At 33.8% G+C, this 18,466-nt stretch overlaps 2 long non-coding RNA genes across 3 annotated transcripts in view; one reads left to right on the top strand and one right to left on the bottom strand.

Annotated features, from left to right (window-relative positions):
* Positions 1-1,469: 1,469 nt before the first annotated feature.
* LOC120534143 lies at positions 1,470-16,885 on the bottom strand. The gene is made up of 3 exons (XR_005634687.1): positions 16,497-16,885; positions 2,112-2,195; positions 1,470-1,891 (listed from the first exon to the last, which is right to left on the bottom strand). It is a non-coding gene; the product is annotated as an uncharacterized LOC120534143 (long non-coding RNA).
* A 1,145-nt stretch (positions 16,886-18,030) lies between these two features.
* LOC120534145 overlaps positions 18,031-18,466 on the top strand; it is a 33,962-nt gene continuing 33,526 nt past the window's right edge. For both annotated transcript variants that reach the window (XR_005634688.1, XR_005634689.1), the window contains exon 1: positions 18,031-18,142. This is a non-coding gene — a long non-coding RNA (uncharacterized LOC120534145). The remainder of the gene's footprint in view (positions 18,143-18,466) is intronic.

Genomic DNA, 18,466 nt, shown 5'->3' on the forward strand with positions numbered 1-18,466 from the left:
GCAAGTGTGTTCTTGTGCCCCCGTGCTGGAAGGATAAGTTCTGGCATATGCAAACCTGAACTACTGCATATCAAGTGGATTCAGTTATAAAACAGATGGATAAACTACAAAATTCTAGACTTTTTTTTTGTTTTACAGTTTGGTTATATGCAATAATATTGTTGTTTCTATAGTAGGGCTAATACTAGTTTTAAAATCCTAAATATTAGGAGTCACTCAGTTTTTCACATAATTTGATTTCTTATAAAAGAAAAAAGAAAATAAGATGTGCCTTATATATGGTGGATATTAGTGTTTAGTGATAGAAATAAATCAGTAAATGCTTAGAGCTGCAAACACAAATTGTATAGGCTTGAATGTAGAATGTTATTAATGAAGACTCCTGATCAGAGGTGGGTATATGAAGAAGCTGACCTATAAAGACAAATAATTACTGTTAATCTCCTGGGAATAGCACTGTGTATTGAATGATCTCAGTACTTCTGGGTCAGCATCTTTTATTACTTCTGGTTGGTCACAGCATGTAAACTCTGGATAAATGCACCAAAATGCATGGCATAATCACCCTTTCAAAGGGTTTCTAAATACCCAACAATTTAAATAGAAATTCAAGTTAAGTGCGCACAATAATCACAAGCTTTTCTAGGTCTACCTGGACCCTGGTTATGTGTTCCATGTCAATATGAAATAAACAAAACTACCCTGCAGCATAGCTGCACATTTCAATTTATAATCTTAATATCTATTTCAGTAAACTTGCACTACTGCTATTATAAGACAACAGTCAGCAGGTCAGACTGGAGGCAAAATTGATAGAGAAAGCCGCTGGCATATGCAAATATTGACATCCAAAATCTGTAAGGGGTGGAAACCTTTACGGAAGACTACAAAAAAGGGGAGAGCAGCACAAAGTGTCATGTTGTGTAGTACGATTCTTAAGTGGAACTTACCATAGGAAGCAAGCATGCTCTGAGCCCAGAACATCTGAGTGGACTTGAGGGATTTACATTGTGCTCTGTGGACAGGACAGCTGAGTGTGGTGCAGAGATGTTTGTGGCATGCTTCGGGGCCAGACATTGAAGCAGGTTACAGCAAAACTTGTTCCGCATACCAAGTATGGAAGAACAGAGACAGAATGGTGCAGAGACATTTTAGGCATGCTCAAGGGCCAGAACACCAGAGTGCATTACAGAGACATTTGCAGTATCCTCCAAGGCCAAAACATCAGAGCTTTTAAGTGTGCAACCTCCACAACCTCATATGGTAGGTAATAACTTGATGTGGACAGTTCTCAGCCTGTTATAATTTTTCAGTGTGTTGATTTGCAGTACACAGGCCACTGGCTCAAATTTCCTTTCATTTACCCCACGATGGAAGCTCAAGCTGGTATTAATTTATTTTTGTGAACAGTTCTTGAACTTCATTAAGTACACAAACCACTATCCATTTTACAAGCCTTTATTTATCTAACCATTTTGAATATTAATAATGGAAATATAGAAGTATTTAATGTTGTGTGTTTGTGGAATTTTGAAAGAGTTCTTCTGTCTAATTAATTAAAACTAAAATAATTGTATTATCTTAGAAGGCGAAAGCAACTTTGGCTGAGCTAATAAAAGTAATAATTCATCTTTCAGGCCCATTAGATAATTTTATATTTTGATGCCAATTCTTTAACTTGTTACCAAGTTGTCATACAATCTGTTGTTATTTGCAAAGGTTCTGCAGGCTATACAATCAAAGAAATGCCACCAATGACAGTTACTAGACAAACAACAAAAAAGAAACCACACAGCTACAGCTATGGCAGGTTTGAGTTGTTGCGCAGATAACATATGTAATTCAGATTAGATGAAATAAAATAGCTGTCACTTGAATGCAAGGCATGAACCTGTACAGAAAAGACAAAAACAAAGCAGCTTTCACTTAAGTGGAAGAGCCAAAGGTACAGACTCAAAACCAGTAAAACATAAACTTAAACTGAAATTTAAAGCAAAGGTTGGGAAATGCACAGATACAAAGGGAGCTGGGGCTGGCAAGATGGACAGATAAGCAGGGCCAACATGAACGAACAACTGAACAGAAAAAAACAAACAAAAAAAATTGCTTACTGGATAGTTGGCTTAAGAAGAGCAAAATACAAAAATCCTTTTTTTTTTCCCTTGTGCTCTAACTCAGTTCAGAGAACCAGGTTCCTAAAATCAAAAACAAAACAGAACAAAACACTTTAAAACAGATGAATCTTGAAAACAAATATTCTGTACCCTATAACAAAATTAAGTCATTTTTTTCTTTAAAACACAAAAAATGTTTTTTTTTTCTTTTGTTTTCCTAATCTTCTATTTTTATGGTAAAGCTTGGGATGTTGCCTTGAGTTTAGTTCATTTTTTCCCTATCATTTAGAGATAATTCAGTTTTTAGATTTGTTCTTTCTGTGTGTTATTTATTTTAATTTTTGTTGTGTATAAATGAATGTGTAATTTTTATTATGTTTACATTGTATGTGTTTGGTTATTTTTAATTTGTCATTTGCTTGTATGTAGAGAAGAAGTGGAGCCACCTAATTATACAGCTAGGAGATAACCACCGCAGAAGGAATAGAGAATCAGCTGATTACCATTGTTGGGTTTCAGTTCCTGTTTTGTTTTTATTAACATTTCGTATTTGGATGTGATGTTTTTTGAGCAGTATACTGCTTTAAAAGTATGATATCTTGATTATGATTTTGGGTTTCTTTGTTCTTAGGTTTGCATTTTCAGCCAAACCTATTTGCTTCCTTTTTTCTGCCTGCATTAAGTGTTGTTTTTTTTTATATAAATGTTTAAACATTAAGAACTTTATTTAGTTTTTGAGTTAACTTTCTCCCAGGTCATTCAAACATCTCTGGGGTCATATGGTCTGAGGAGGCAAAGAAAATTATCTTGATTGAACTGACATTCCCATTGGAAGATGGTTTCCAAGAGGCCCAGAAAGGAAAGCCACCAAGTACCAAGACCTGCTACAACAACATAAGAACAAAGGGTGGCAAATACGACAAGTCTTCTGGGTCAAGGCTGGTGGCAGGAGATTCTGGTATTGGGAGTTAAAACTAAAAACAATGTGAAGAGTATAATTATAATTTACAGATAAAATATAATTTATAATTTAAAGAATCTCCAGAAATATAGCTAAATAGTAGTGATGTTGCATTACAAAAATAATGTTAAACTTAAACAATAAATATCAAAAAATAAATATGGAAAATAATCACAATAAGTAGTATATTAAAAAAGGTTTACTGCAAAAAGTAAGTAAAAGCATACATTTTACAGTAGCTGTCATATACATCTATGGATTGGTATGTCCCACCTACTTTTTTTTAGTTCCTTTATCCTAGTGATAGTTTATTCAGAATTTGTTAAGCTAAGCTTGTAAATTGTAATTTAACTATTCAAGCAATGTCATACATAATGAAGCAAGCAATAACCTTGAATATGTTTAGTTCTTTCTTTAGCCATGTTATAAAACATTTCAATTTCAAACAGAAGCACTCTATATATTGAAAACGGTGGGAGGATGGCTAAAATTGTTCAGAGCATATTACCATAGTGTATAGTCTATCTGTTAAAACACTGCTTTCATTTAAAGGTCACAGAAAGCCGGAGATATAAGTGACATTATGGGATGTATGACAGGCACCAGCCCTTGATAGGGTGACAGCCACCATAGGGTGTGCTTACACATGCAGTCACACTGCACCAATTTCGAATCATTAATCTAACATGCAGTGGGTTAAACAGATACTGTATATAGATATATAGATACTGTAAGTAGTACTTTATTTGTATCAAGGAAAATACGGTGTTACAAAAGCTCAAGAAATATAGAAATTTTATATCAAATAATAAAAGTAAAAGAAACAATGTGTGACTTGTTTATTGAAAATCTAAATGTGTCCAGTGCATAAAAAGCCAATTGAAATTACACTAGTGCTTTAACATTTTATTGAAAGTCGGATCAAATGTTTCCTGCCAGTATGCCTTGAGAGTATGCTTCTGGCACATTGATAAATAAGTTATATTAAAATGACAGCACTAGTTTTTCCCACTCTCAAAGGCATCTTTAAGGGTGTATGCATTTGCATTTTGAATGTTATCAGTGGAAAGATAAAGCACTTTGAGAGTTAAACAGCTGCTTATACTTGATGAAAGGATTAATGGCTGAATGGGGCAGTAAAGGGATCCTTTTGATTTTAAACCTCTTTCCTATTTTGACGCAGTCAATTAGAATCTTTTAACTAACATGGTATGGCACCTGTAACATTTACTGTTATCTGCGGAAATGAAAAATGGAGTCTACACCAATTCATTTTAAAGGAGAATAGTGTTAAGAGGTATAAAAAGAATGAAGGCATTTATCTTCATCCATTTCAAATGAAACATAAATCAAAAACAGTAACCTAATAATGTTTTCAGCAAAACATGTTTGTATACTTTGTCAGGAATAATTTTTGCAATTAAAGCAATACTTTGGGTCTCTTTATATTTTAGAACTTAAATCCTTCTTTTAAGTTACTAGACTGATACAGTAAAACTTTGTACTGTTGTATTTAATATAATAACATAAAGTATCAGATAAGTCTGATTATTTTATTTACAAGTTACATGTGTGTGTCAGCTGAATTTATTACCCGGTTAAAGCATTTTAAAGAAAGGGCAAAGCATTATTACCCTTTTAATCCTGCTTGCAAAAAAACACACTCCTATTTGATATAATGAAACTTTTTTTATATATAATAAAGGAAAGTTATACAGAAGACAAATGAAAACATTTCTAAACATGCAACAAAGGATGAAGGGTGTATATGTAACCATGAGAACTTTTGATGACAGAAATTGCACACATGCAAAAGGAGTTTAAAACGGAGTGATAATGACTGTTGCAGAGTGAAGATAGGTAGCCTGAAAGAATATCGGAAAGAAGAGAGTAATGAGCCCCATAGAAACTGGGAGGAAGGAAGATAAGGGAGAAATAAATCATGCTTAGAAAAAGTTATTGCACTTGTGACAGGCTAGACAGGAGGTGTATACATTTTATTGTCATTGCTGTGTGGTAATTGCTCCAAGTATGGTTCCCTTGGTTGCAGAAATGCTAAATAAATAAGCAAGCATCTGATTTATGATTGAATGATTTTTTTTTTATTTATATTATGTTTCTCCAGCATTTTCTTCAGAACAAATAGCTTGATGAACTAAAGAATGTGGGGGAAATTAAGGGTTAAATGTGTTCTATGCATGGAGAAAAGTCTTTACTGAAGAAAATGCAGGTAGAATTTAAAATGAGGACTTCTAATAGCGGTGCACAGGTGGTGTTTGGCGCCTAGAGAAATTGGATACTGAGTTCAAGTAATGCAGTCCTAGCATAAAACAGAGTGGTCCACCACAGATCAAGAAGGGTCCTGACAGACAAAGTGGGCTCATCCTGACAGCACCATGGTGGTTTCTAAGCATGTAGGAGTATCAAGAAATGCATGATAAGCTTCATTAGAGACCAGCACCCTTTCAAATGTCATGGCACTGTCATAATTCTTGTAATATAGTAAGGATAACTTGTTGAAGTAAAGGTTGATGCAAAAAGCAAACAGTAGTGTTTCAATCTTACCCTAAGCATTTTGTTCCTTTATTAGTCTAATAAAATCCCAAGTATTTACATATTTTCTAATCCTGCATTTTGCTGACCTGGGTAACAGGTTTACAGCAATGTGTTTAAGGCGCAGAATACATGCTTACATGCTTGATGAATTGGAATTGCTAGTTAAACTAATATTGTGTTTAGACTATAGAAGGAAACCAAAGACATCAGGGCACAGGCAGACAAACAAACTATTCATTGTTAGGTGCTGTGCCATTCTTGGCTTATCAAAAATGAATTTTAAAAATCTTTTGTAACTATTAAGCATAGTAGATGTATTTCATGTATTTTTTCATAATATAAAAACCATTTAATTGGTCCTAGAAGCAGTATGTAAAACACAAGCTCTCAGTTGAAACCATTATAACTCTTTCAGCTTGATGATTTGTTGTAGCAATGTCAGGGATGCAGTTTCAAATTTTGGGGCAAACAAGACCGGTCATTTAATATAAGGTGCTTTAAAGCCTTTTTATCACATTTTAATTATAAGGCTTAACAGATAAGGAGCCAGAGCATTTCTTTGGCTCCATAATTAACTCATAACAAAATCTTTGATGAAAAATAGACATGCAGGTAAGGTGCAATGGCGATTCTAAATTGTCCCTAGTGTGTGCTTGGTGTGTGGGTGTGTGTGTGTGTGTCCTGCAGTGGGCTGGCACCCTGCCTGGGGTTTGTTTCCTGCCTTGTGCCCTGTGTCGGCTGGGATTGGCTTCAGCAGACCCCCGTGACCCTGTAGTTAGGATATAGCGGGTTGGATAATGAATGGATGGATGGAACACATAAGCACAAACTGCAAGGAGACAACAGGCTAAAGAAGACATTAAAATGTAAAACACTTTTTTTGTAAGAAATAGTGTAGAGTACAAGTTAAACAGTGGTGAAGCAGTTATCCATTCATTAAATGAAAATACTGTCAAAATCAGATTCACGAAGCCAGTTCAGGGTGGGAAGAATACCTTTATTGACATGTACATAGAGCCACTTGTACGTGGAAAAGAGATGACTTACTGATGTTGGTAACACTTCTTAAATGCACTTGTCAATTATAAAAATATGTGGTTTGTTTCATTTCTAATGTCTTTACTAGTACTGATAAACAGGACCCTTGGAGTAAGGATTCTGCTACACTAAATTATACTGGTACTCTTATCAATACTTGCCCTGGAGCTAAAGGCAAAAGCTAATAGTTAACAAGGACAGAAATAATTCAGTATAATCAATATATAAATTAAATAGCAAAAATACTTAATCATACTTATCATATTTATTAGTAGAAATCAGCTAATCATAACTAATATCAGGAAGTGGAGCAGAAGTATTTACCACAATGTTGGTGACAGGTGGCCTAAAGACTCACACAGTACATTTAAAAATACAATCTCATAATAGAATGATTATGAAAACAGTTATTAGAGCAACATATACTGCTTTTAACAAAGCAAAGTAAAAAGAAGGAAATTTATTAAGCCATTCAATTTTCAGTTCTAATGTCCACTCAGGAGCAAAAATGGGATCAGCTGCATGAAGAACTTTGTATGCCAGGTCAGATATATTGTAAGTGTCCAGAATGAATTGGGCAGTGTCTCTGCCCTATAACATTCCGGATGCCTTCCTGGGTTGCCAAAAGCATATCCAGGGCCATTTGATTTTCCAGAGTCACAGTTCTTGTAGCATGAGCCTCAGCCAAATGTTCTTTAAGAAGGTTCATAAGGAAAAATGATATGTTTATATCAATCTGTTACCAATCACAATATCAACATGCAGAATGATTAAATAGTTTCAAATCATTGATAACATTTCTTATCATTGTCTTTGTGTGTATTTATATGTATAATAGCAAACAACAGATAAGTAAAATATATGATGAGTAGATGAGTAGAAACATCCAGTCACTAATTGTCATTTGCTTGAAAAGACAGTTGCACAAAAGGGAGGTATTGACTCTTTTAGATTGAGTAAAAGCTAATTCTGATGATTATGACATCAAATGAACCCTTAAAATGTAGAAAAGGTCACAGCTGGAGGAATATGACAGCCCAAGGACTGGTATTTCATGCTCAAAACGCGTACACATCATGGCTGCTACATGTTCTCATCATTCATTTGACGCATCCTCTGAGCACGTACTCAGAAATTAACAGAACGAGTTGCAGTACCAGCAAAACGTCAGGGAGCGCAGTTTGATAGAGTTGGAAAGTGACATCAGAGTCTCAGTTTACTATCTACATGTGACAGAAAACCACTTTACAAATCGTACAGGATTGATGTGAGTGCTTCGAAGTTTGATGAATGGTTCAATGTGGTGAAGCAAAATGCCAACATACAAATGCGTTCATGGTGCTTTTATATTCAAGTGTCGCATTTTCCCCATTATAATGACACGATACATTTTAAAGGTGAAAAGGTGTATTTTGTGATTGAAGTGGAAATTTCGTCTTAAATCTTGAAATGTCCACTTTAATCTCGTAGTTTATTTTATCATTGAAGTAGACTATCGTAAACATTATTTTAAAACTGACCCAGTTTTTAATCGCTACATGCTTCTGGGGCTTCTGCCTACATTGACAGCAGCAATAAGCAGCAATTGCCACACAGAACACATTAAATGTATGATATTCTAGTTCTCAGCACATTTAAAAATCCTTAGATTTATACTCGTCATCACTTTCATGATGAAATGCATTAAGCTATGTATATTACATTTTACAGATAAATTGTTAACTTCATTTAAATAATGAATACTGTTAATAATTACACATGTGGTGGCGACACGGTTGCGGAGCGGTGTGCTGCTGTCTCGCAGGAAGTCACGTCCCTGGTGTTCCCTGCCTGGAGTTTACATGTTTTCCTGGTGTGTTTTCACAGTGTGCTCCGGTTTCCTTCCAAAGACATGCAGGTTTGTGAATCTGGTGATGCTAAAATGACGCTAGTGTATGTGTGTGCTTGTATTCACCTTGAGATGAGACGATGCCCCGTCCTGGGATTGTTTCTGCCTTGTGCCCAATGCTAGCTTGGATTGATAATCATTAAATATCCATCCTTTTCAGAGATATTGTGGCAAGGTGGTCTTCAGAATTTAATGGGTGTTTCAGGCAATTCATAATACAGCGAAGCCGAACCTGTTCTCACCGTGATGATATCTCGCACTGCTATCTTCCAGATTTACGTAAAGTATGCACATAAGTATAAACAGTACAACGCTTGTGTAGCCGTAGCATCTGCTGGAGCGTGTGTCTCATTGCATGAAGTATAAACCCCGCCTAACAGTGACAAGATTTAAACTGCCTTACCAACCTCAAGGTGAGGTTTTTTGCTGAATAAAGTTCTCTATGAAAGCTGTCAATAGTGACTTTCATAGTTGGAAGTAATGATGCTAAGAAAGTGAAAATAGTATGTTTAAGTAAGAACTGTAGGTTTGTCTAACCTGAATGTGTTAGGATTGTATTTGGCAAATAGGATGGTTTGATTCAATGGGTCGAAATCTTTCATAAACCTTTGATTAACAAAACAAGAACTGACCTAATTGTCAATCACACTTTTTAAAAGAAAACAGTACATTGGTTTATTATAAAATATCTGCTAACATTAAAGCAAAACTGAAAAGTGTAATTAAAGAAACAGAATTTATTTCCCAGAATGAATCTGTTTTAAATTCTTGCATTAGTTAGGGTCTGAACCCAGAACAGTTTCATTATAATTGTTCAGTTTCTAAGACAAATATTAATTTCAGCATCAGTGAGTCTGTTCAAATAATTTTTCTTAGATCACCTAAATAAAATTTTATCAGTAGAGATCTAAGAGACTTCAATTAATAAAAAGTACATGTTTCAGCTGTTCATTACTCTTGGTATTTGCAGACAGGATATCAGATTGCTCAACACCAAATAATGATTTTAACTGTACTTAGGGAGGATTACTGAAATGGGTACGAAACCTGAATTTGTGCCATTTTCCCACCAGCTGTACATGTAAAAGACAACTGGAATCATTTAGACAAAACTTTCCTTTTCTAAGCATGTCAGCTTTGGCTACTTCCCAGGCACAGGTTTAAGTTTGCAGCAAAAGTTAAATGTATAAAACATGCAAATGTGTAGCTATTTGTGAGAACTTACCAATTTTAGATAAAAAAATACATCTACAGTATTTTATAGAAGAGTAATGTAATCACCTGTTATTAATTGGGTCAGGTAGATGACCAACACTGAACCATTTAAAAAAATGATAATGTGGCAAGTGTGTAGATAGTTTTATTTCATATTTATATACTTTTATTCTTGCAGTTCTCAGAAAAATATTTTATACAAAATAAATTTTGTACTTTATTTTCAAAAAGCAGTACATTACATTGGCATACTATTCAATCTAACAAACGATAAAAACAACAGGTACAGCCAAAATAATTTGACTTCAAACTCGGTCCAGATAAAACAAATGACAAATAGAAACAGAAAGGAAATAAAAAATAACAATATCAGCCTCCTCCGAAGTAAAATTCTTCAAGTAGAGAAATGCGGAAAGCAAGGCATTCATTTTACGTACTGTACAAAAATCGCTAACCCTAACCCTAACCCTGATGTTCACTGCCAGCTATATCATAAGTACAGTATACCTTAATAGTGTCAATAATTAAGTTCCTGTAAAACGTTTTTGTGCATGGATTCATTACATTATAAATTTTAAATAGATATGAATAAGAATATCAACTACATAAATAAATCTAAGTAATATTTGACTGGGGAAAAAAATACATCTGTTTGCGAATTATTGTAAGATCAGTGAAATACTTACTGTGTCACAAAAATGTATTTTTAAGTTGCTTTTTAAAAATGCTTTAAATAAATAAAGCTGCATCGATGAGCTTTCATGTATGTGTTTTATTTTCATATTCTTGTTTTCATTTTTTTTTGTTTGTTTTATTAATTTTAAGCACATTACAAGTTTGGTTTTGTCTTCTCAGGATTCAGATAACAAGTTGCTAAGATGCACATCGAGGTTTCTAAGGACTGCCTTAATGACTTACATCACAAATAATAAATGCTTCAAGAAAATCAACAAGAATCGTTTCTTCTGGGATTTTTGATTCTTCAGCACACGCCCTGAGGGGTGAACACTTTCAAATTAAAGTGGTGAAAGTTTACCTTCTAGTCTCAGAAAATTTCCAATTTTTGGTTGTTGTAGTAACATTTTGCCTTCCAGACACAGTGATTTTTCAAGTGGTAAAAACTCACCTTACAGTCACAGGGAGTGCCATAGTTTTGATTTTTGTGGCAACAGCTCATCTTTCAGTCACTGTGTGTTTTTCTGAGCGTTAAAAGATTATCCTCCAGTCAAAGAGAATTTTTGATTTTTTGATGACTGATCACATAAACATCAGCTCTTTAAAGTGTTGTTTTTAATAGCTTGTCTCATAATTGCAGTGCATTTTTGTCTTGTGGCAGTTTGCCTTCTGTTTCTTGTATAAATTCAGTTTATGAAAAAGTGTTATAAAAAAGTTTCATTTTTAGTATTAACTTTCTAATTATTAGTGTTTGTTTCTACTTGATTTGCGTGTAGTGTTTTGGCGCTAGCTGTTTAATAAGATTTTGATTAACGGCTCTTTGCAGTTCTTGGTGATTACTGTTGAGCTCATTGGTTTAGTTCTGAAGAAAAAATGTGTTATTTCTGAAGGAAACATACGTCTCCTGGGTAACTGTTTTAAAATCAGAGCAGTTCTCTTTAACACATAGTTCCAGTTTCAACTCAGGGTAGTTGAGTTGGGAAAAGGACGGAAAGTGGGCGTCCCAGCTGTGGATCTTTCAGGACATTTCATGTTTCTGCTAGTGGCATAACAAAACCATTCTAAAGATCTAAAGGAGTTTACTGTTATCTTATTCATTTTCACATCTTCAGAAATGTTAAGAACTGAGAATGTTGTCGGTTCAAAAGGTGCATATTCTCCAGTTTCATGAAAAAGACAAACATATTGTATTACAGTTCTAATATTGGTCCAATATGCAAGCCTGAGTGTGCCCTTTCATGATTGTGCAACTCTGTTGAGTGTTGCAAACTGCTGCCAAGGCATCGACTTCCCAACAAAATGATGAAGAAGAGGCAGAAGAATGAACAGATGACTGGGTCAGAAAGTAACATTGATGCTTCAGTTCAGATTGACGCTATTCCTATTTTTCGGTTAATAAGCCCTAGTCATTAGAGTTCTGAATGTAACCCACAAATAGAAAGCACCTTCGGTTAAAAGTAAATGCACTTGTTATTTTAAAGGTATGAGTACCTATTTGACAGGTCAAATATTTTATTGAATAAAAAAACGCTCCATTTTGGAATGGATATTTTGTACTATATTCTTCAATCCCAATTTTTTTCAGCAGCTGTATTCTAAACACTAGAATAGTGGTGTATGTGAGTAATATAAATAGTATGCTGATGAAAAGAAGATATTCTGCCAAAAATGAAATCATTAACCAGCTTCTGTTCTTTTAAAAGATCCAAAATAATGTAAAGCTAAGGTGGTTTTATGTTTGTTTACTCATAGGAAAACTAGACATTTCCTTAATGAAGAATGTATTTTCTTTGAAAGTTCCCATTTAGAAACAGTTGCAGTATCACTGTTCAAAATGCAAAACAAAAAAAGAAGAAATCATCACTCCTGAATAAGTGAGAATTGCACTTACTTCATTACAGTAATTTTTACTGCCAGCATATCGTATTTTAAATGCTGTGAAGAAGACTTGTAGCCATCCAATAATGTGGTATGTATAGTAAAACTTCCAGAAAGAAGCCAAGACTGTTCGTACTTGCAGACATCAAGTGAATGTGCCCAGCAATCTATCGTGCTGTTTATTAATCTGTTAATTAACATTCTTCATTGTAATTGGATGACTAAGTGAAATGATTAAAGTTAAAGAACAGAGTAATTGTTTAATGATTGCTAATTTTGTGGTCTAGTGCTAGGTTATATTGATGTCTGGAGGCTGCCTTTTTTACAAGCTACTGACTGTGAAAAACACTTGACTCTTAATTATGCAATTGCGTTTTTTTTTTAATTAAAGAGTCATAATTTAAAAGATCTTTAGTTGTAGTCAGAAGGTCAGACAAGGACTCCAAAAAGTTCTGCATGTAAACACGGTAAAAATTCTTAGTTTGCAATATGATGTACTGTACTTTTAACATTTCAATTTTTTTTTTCCTTTTGTCTTGTTGACTTGATTAATCAGAAATTCCCAGTAACTACCCTGCACTTTCAGAACATTTACATTTTCCAAATCTTTTCTCAATCTGTGCTTTTAATTTGTTCCTCATGCCTGTCTATGCAATATGCATGTGGGTCTGAAAGATGCCAGACCAGTTGCAGGAAGGCTTTTGAATCCCCAGCCACACTGGGCTTTGGGCATTACCACACGCCCCCAACCGGCGTATTAAACATCTGACCGTCTCATTTAGGTTGTTGTTACACACATAGTCATTCGGTTTATTTTTTATCTTTTGTTCGTCGTTGCATATAACTTTATTATATATGCCCTGCTACACACATAAGTAATAGTCATATGAAGAGGCTACTATTTTAGATGATACACAGAGATTATTGTAAGTCTGCATACAATTCAGTAACAAAGAGTATGGCAGCAATAGAAATATCAATGTCAGTATGTTTTGTATACCGCTCATTGCCCTCCCTTTATTAATTCTTTGTATATTTCTACTCGCATATTTTTCTGGGTCAGGAGAGAAATAACTATGTCATTGGATTGGAAGAATGATTTAGAGACTCATTCAAAAAAGGAGTACAGAGTTCATGAAACCTATGTGAAATTAAACAGACTTCAGCCACACGTTCCTCTTAAAATTTTCCTCAGTAGTAATTTTCATTTGAGAAGAACAGTTTTAAACAAAGTGACCTCCACATATATAGAAAAAATAACCTCATCTATGAATTTTGTCACTGATACACTGTAGCTTTATTTAGATAAATGGTGTCATCAAGTTTACACATTCAGAAAATTAATTATGTTACAAGAAACATTGAATCAAATTAAATTTTTTGAAGGAATAAATAAGTAAAACACACATATAAATAATAAATGTCACAAACACAATTTTGCTTTTACACATATAATTGTTTTACTGAATTAATGTATTTCAAAAAAGACTGAGCACAAAATTAATATTTTTTAAGTTTTGCAGAATAAGTACACAACAGAAATCAGTAGAATGCTGATTTATTTTCTGTATTTCACAAACATTAAAGTTAATAAAACTTTAACAAATTACCTTGATTTGTTTTCTGTTAGTAAACCACCCAGTATTTGTTTAGCAGACACCTTTACACAAAGCTGCATACAAAACAAATAATTTTTACTTGCAAAAATGACAAACTTAACAAGTAAAAGAATATAATTTAAAGTACAGTACAACAACTGGTGAATTAGGAAGATGCCAGAGGTGGAAATAAATTGCAGAACAAAAATCAGTCTTATGAGAATGAAGTACTATGTTTTCTGTATTTTGCAATTTCAAAGAAAATCACCACATAATTATTTTCAATTGCAAGAAACTAGAGACAATAACCAAAAGAACAGAGCTGCAAGAATTACTCAACTAATGTGCTTAACAAGGGAAGAGTTTCAAATGCTGCAATGCCGTCAAATATGTTCAGTTTAACAGGTAGCAATAACCTAAACAACACTGTTCGTGACAAATCAATAGCTTTTAACAGATTGCAGTTTTTGCGTCTGTGGCTAGTAGTGAATACAGTGATCTGAAGGTAAAGCTCATTACTTTATTATTATTATTATTATTATTATTATTATTATCATTGCATATTTGGCCGATGCTTTTTCCCCAGGTGAATTAAACTGTTTACATTTTTTTTTTAATTTTGTGCAGTTGATGTACAGGCAGATTAAGTGAAGGGGTTGCACAGACGGGAATTGACCTAGCAACCTTGAGGTTTAAGATCCAGTGCCTTAGTCACTAGTACAGATGTACACTTGCTCCATAATGCTGTAAGGGCAGTGATTAGTTGGATTTATTAAATTAAGTAGGATTTGTTCAACAGCTGGACATAAGCAAATTGGTTAAAACATGCAAACTAAATGTTAGAGAAAAGATACTTTCAATTGTTTATTTTTGTAAGAAAATGAACTGTATATATTTAATGAGCTGATATATTTTAAAGATATAAAATAGTGATCTTTACTTCATGTGAAAAACATATTTACATTTTGTTAAGTGGAATATCATCGGGTTAAGTATGACAAAGTAAGGGAAGGAGAATAATTTGAATCTGTGGTTTGAGATCCTGATTCCTGGTGATTTAATATTTTTAATTAAGAGATCAAGACACTGAGCCAGTCAGTACATGGCAATTATCTATTTAACAAGTGAACATAACAGTGAATTAAGTGCATATTTTAAGGGACATGATTTCAGGTTCTGCTATAAGATTTTTTTGCATAAAATACAAAACATTTTAGGAAAATGTATAATGAATCTATTTTCTGCCATTCATCCTGATCACACGATGCTTGTAGACTTGAAGAACGATTCTTTATTTTTCAAGGTGTTATTATCTTGGCAATAGAATTTATCTGAGCAGTACTGAATATAAATAGGTATTATATTCTGTACCATCAATGCTTTTAACTTACTTTAAGGTTAACTGAAATATTTAACCAGTTGAAAATCCAGTGAACAGACTCATATAAAGTCATATATTCATTAAAAACAACATTAATGAATTTAATAACAGTATTATTTTTATAAAAAAAAATGTTTTACCTTTATAAAAAAATAGACTAATGCATAATCATAGTAAATACTAGATTACCGCCTTAAATGGGTGCTGTTGTGCTTATGTTTTCAGAAATATAATCGCAGGTATTCAGCAGACAGGAAAAGCTATGTAGTCAAAATAAGTTCCCTGTCTGTAAGGTCTGGTTATCCCCCCTATTAAATATCCAGAGAAGGTTAGATTTGATGAAGTGGTTGTCACAGTTTCAGCTGTTCTGCTCTTAGCATCACCTGGGACTTTCCTTAATATCAATTTAAGCCAAAGTGGAGCCCTATTTTTCTTCAAATGTTGTCCCTCTGTTAAAGCTTTTTTGTTTGTTTCACTTTTAGGAAGAAAAATAAAATAGAATACAGTGAAAAGCATATGCACTTTCAGCTTTTTTCTTTTTCTTTTATTTCTGTCCAAGTTCATAAAACACTCTCCTAAGGTTTGTTTTGTTTATTATTGGAATTGATAATTTGAAACAGTGTTATGTAATAATTGCTATGTTTACAGATACAGGAAACATTTTAAAGATTGATAGGATCAAAAACACCCGTGTAACACATGCCTTTAATAAAAAGCAATCTTGATGTCAGCAGCCTTTTCAGATGGCAAATGAAGTCATTTTAATTGGAATCAGAAAAAAAAGGTTTTGAACTGTGTACTTCTCATGATTTATTCATATCAATTAATACATATTATGTCATTTTAGAGTTGTATACAGTTCACTAAAATAGAAAAATATAAGATGATGTTTCAAGTAAAATGTACATTAACATTGCTGAAACAGAAATCAATGTACAACACTTTAAATAAAGTTATTTTTAAGTATCTTTGTACATATTCTATGTATATGTGAACAAATAAGCACATTATAAATGCCACATGTGTTGGCTTATCAAAACTGTTAGAATTACAAGGTATATTTTCCTAAGCCATCAAAAAGTAAGGAAAAATACAAGAAATATTTTTACGAAAAAGTGGCACAAGAAGGTCGCCCCAAACGAATCAATGAACTATCACTGATTACAGCATTTAGATAAAAACACATTCTTACCTGATGAAGAATTTGAAGTTAGTGTAAGCTGTTAGAGGAATTTCCTTCAAGTACTGTGAAATTCCTTGAAGTTTTAATACCACTCTCTAGGCCAAGAAGAAGGTGACAGCATGAATAAATAATTGTACATTCCAGGGTTTGCATGACCCTTTAGAATCCAGCTCTCTTGCCAAAATGTAACTGCAGCTCCAGAACTACAGAGGAAATGCACATTCAAAGCACGGCTCCTCTGTGAGATATGTAAGAGTTCTAACTTTTACAGTACAATTAGCAGTGTAAGTGTATTAAAATCACACACATCTGACAAGTCCATGGTGCTACCAGTTTTTTAAGTAGTAGTTTCTGATACAAGTCCTAAACTATGGGCAGAAACAGTCCAGCAAGCAACACTAAGATACTAATCCTATGAAGCAAATTCGATACTGCTTGCCAAGCCCTTGCTGGCTAGCTGTGTGGAAATGTATCTTTTTCACCAGTAATATTGCTTTCATTCAGTTACAATTATTTTTAAACACATTGCATTTCTGCCCAACTATTTGTTTTAGGGTGACTGTTTGAATATAAATAGTTACTACTTATTTGAATGTGTCCACCAGATTTCGGAGGCAAAAATAAAAACAGATACAGTGACAATAATCAAGTCACTTTAAATAAGTTTTCTTTCTAATTGTTATGGATGCATGTGACAGCACAAATACAATTATGTTGTCATTCTAAATGTTCTGCATTTGCTAGCAGTCAGTTTGCATTTCACGACTAATAAGTCCACTAAAGTGTAACTTGTTCTAGGAAAAACATGGTAGTTGCAGACAGCAAAATTTCCAGTGTTAAATTATATCTTATAGTGTTTAAATGACCTTTTATAATTATTTATTGTGTTCACACATTTAATTGTGGGTAATTTAATTTTGACAATTCTGCTGAGCAGGTTTTCACCTGCTGTTATTTGAGCTTCTCCTTTAATTAGATGGCTTGTCCCTTTTCTCAGTATGCATCCCAGAAGTTTCCAGTAGTAACACAATATGACATAATATTCATCTGCCTGCTTAATCCAATTCAGGGGTGTGAGGGCTGGAGCCTATCCCAACAGCACTGGGTGAAAGACAGGAAACAACAGAGCTCCAGCTTTAATTACATGGGCTTCAAGTCAAACTCTGCATTATATGTTAAAGATTTTTGATTATTTATTTGTTTATAATTATCTCTTTTTTATAGCTAACAGTAATTTGAAAATAGCAAGTATTTAGAATGAAATAAAAGAAAAATGTTTTACAGCATCAGATATCTGTTGTTGAATCCTGGCCCAGTCACTGTCCATATAGAGTGTCATTGTGTCTACATAGATTTCCTGACATTATTTCACTTTCCTTCCATATTTTGTTTATGGACTAAATTTGCCTGAATCCTGTGAATGTTGGAGTGCACATGTGTTTGCTCTGCATTTGATCATGAGGAAGTTTTCCACAGATCGATCGGGGTAAAAGAAACTAGGAACATGGCCATCAGTTCACTTCCAGCTCTAAGAGAGAGAAGAACTGTGCCTCCGTGAGGGTGAACTAGCTTTACTAAGCCTGTCAGACTAGGGAATCTGAAGGAGGAGGACATTGCTGGTGATTAAGCAGGGCTTCATCTTTCAAAAATGAAAGGTACTGTGATTACAACAGTAAGAGATTAACACAGATTCAGTGTTTTTATCCTGTGGAATCATTTTGACATAAATCTTTATTATATTAGGCTATCTCATAAGTTAAATAAGAGGCTGGCTACATTTTGATTCTAAATAGCAGGAAAAACATGCTAAAAGTCTGTTTGGGACATGTTTTATTACTATGCTATTACAAATTAAATGCATAATTATTTTTCCTTGTTTGCCGATAGTGCAGTGCAGCAAAATCCATTACCAGCAATTGATGGGACAAAATGTTTGATGACATGATGCTTAAGACCAGTGTATCAGATACAATTTCTGA

This window comes from Polypterus senegalus, chromosome 8 (genome assembly GCF_016835505.1).
Source record: "Polypterus senegalus isolate Bchr_013 chromosome 8, ASM1683550v1, whole genome shotgun sequence".
NCBI lineage: Eukaryota > Metazoa > Chordata > Cladistia > Polypteriformes > Polypteridae > Polypterus > Polypterus senegalus.